This window comes from Muntiacus reevesi, chromosome 18 (genome assembly GCF_963930625.1).
Source record: "Muntiacus reevesi chromosome 18, mMunRee1.1, whole genome shotgun sequence".
NCBI classification, from domain to species: domain Eukaryota; kingdom Metazoa; phylum Chordata; class Mammalia; order Artiodactyla; family Cervidae; genus Muntiacus; species Muntiacus reevesi.
The window spans coordinates 36,762,150-36,764,417 of record NC_089266.1 but is presented as its reverse complement, the minus strand read 5'-3'; positions in this window follow the sequence as shown (position 1 = coordinate 36,764,417).

The following is a 2,268-nucleotide window of genomic DNA, read 5'->3' as shown; positions in this document are numbered from 1 at the left end:
TACAGTGTATGCCTTCATGAAAACAGAGGAGCTGCATCTTATTTATAGTTGTCTATTTACTATAATTTGATGTACGTAACATTAAAAGTACTGACACATGGGGGGAAAACCCACATATACATACCCTAGAGTGGATAAAATTTTAATAACTGACAATACTAAGTGTGGTAAAAAATGTAGAGCAACTAGAACTTTGATTCATTGCTGTTGGGGATGCAAAATGGTGCAGTCACTCTGGAAAATAATTTGGTAGTGTGTTTATATATATATATACACACACATATATCAAGTTAACTGTATACTTATCATGAGACCCAGAAATCCCACCTTAGATATTAAGAGGAACAAAAGCATGTATTCACACAAAGACTTGTACACAAATGTTTACAGCTGCTATATTTATAATGATAAAAATTTGGGAACAAGCTAATTCCATCAATGAATAAATAAATTGTAGTATATGGATACAATGGACACTACTCAACTATAAAAAGAAATAATTAGCAATACATGCAACAACATGAGTGCTTGTCCCAGGTTTTATGCTAAGTCAAAGAAATCAAGTATGAGTGATTACTTGTGTGAGTCCGTTTATAATCTGTAAATCCTCAAAACATGATTCCTTTGGTGGAGGCAAACATCCAGGGATAGAAATCAGACTGGTGGTTGCTAAGGGCCAGAAGTAAGGGGTGAGGCAAAGGACACAACAAACCTTTTCAGTCAACAGAAATGTTCTTTATCCTAATCATGGTGTTGCTAGATGATGATACATAGTAAAATTGGTGAATTTTACTTTATGTAAATTTTACCCCAATGAATCTGATTTTTCAAATAGAATGCATGACAAACTTGTCGGCCACCACTGGGTTTGATGGTGGAGGGAAGATAGTTTGCTACACTAGAAACTGGTTCTCCTAAAATCTGCTAAGAGAAAAGGATGTGAGACTTTCCTGTGGATTAGACATGAGCCATGGGAGAGGAACTGATACTTTTGAACTGTGATGTTAGAGAAGACTCTTAAAAGTCCCTTGGACAGCAAGAAGATCCAACCAGTCAATCCTAAAGGCAATCAGTCCTGAATATTCATTGGAAGGACTGTTGCTGAAGCTGAAACTCCAATACTTTGACCACCTGATACAAAGAACTAACTCACTGGAAAAGACCCTGATACTGGGGAAGATTGGAGGCAGGAGGAGAAGGGGACGACAGACGACGAGATCCAAATGGCATCACAGACTGGATGGACAGGAGTTTGAGCAAGCTCCCCCGGAGTTGGTGATGGACAGGGAAACCTGGTGTGCCGCCGTCCATGGGGTCGCAAAGATTCGGACACGACTGAGCGACTGAACTGAATGGGGAGAGGGACTGGAGGAAGGCACAGCGACCCGCTCCAGTGTTCTTGCCTGGAGAATCCCAAGGACAGAGGAGCCTGGTGGGTTGCAGTCCAGTGGGTCGTAAAGAGTCGGACACGACTGAAGCGATTGAGCACGCACACGGCACCTCTATGCAGAGGGAAGACCTGCATGGAGCGGTAGTATTAATAAAAACCTGTCCAAGAGCGCCACCTGGAGGGCAGATGAGACTTAGCAGCAAGAAGCTGAAACCTAAGGATGCCTGTTGGAGGAGGCAATGGCAACCCACTCCAGTACTCTTGCCTGGGGAATACCCATGGACGGAGGAGCCTGGTAGGCTGCAGTCCATGGGGTCGCGAAGAGTCGGACACGACTGAGCGACTACATTTCCCTTTTCACTTTCATGCATTGTTCTTGCCTGGAGAATCCCAGGGACGGTGGAGCCTGGTGGGCTTTCGCCTATGCGGTCGCACAGTCGGACACGACTGAAACGACTTAGCGGCAGCCGCAGAAGCAAGGCTGCCTGTGGGCCTAGGGTCAGGGGCCCCTCCAGACCAAGGGTGAGACTTGTGGGTGAGACACTCCGGTAATGGTGTGGGCTGCAGGGTTGGAAAGAACTTTCACGAGTCACTAGATGAAGAGTCAGCTTTCTACACCTAGCATGCCTGGGGAGATGTGTGGCAGGTCACCCAGTACTAGTTAGAATTTGATTTTTAAATTTTTTTTATCAGTACTCTTTTTGGCTGTACCACAGGGCATGTGGCATGACCAGGCGTAGAACCCGAGCTAGGGATGGAACCCCACCAGAGTTCCTGAGTTCCCTGGCCAGGGATGGAAACGGAGCCCCTGGCCCTGGGAGTCTTAACCACTGGTCTGCCAGGGAGGTCCCCAAAGCTGATTTTTATTTATTTATTTA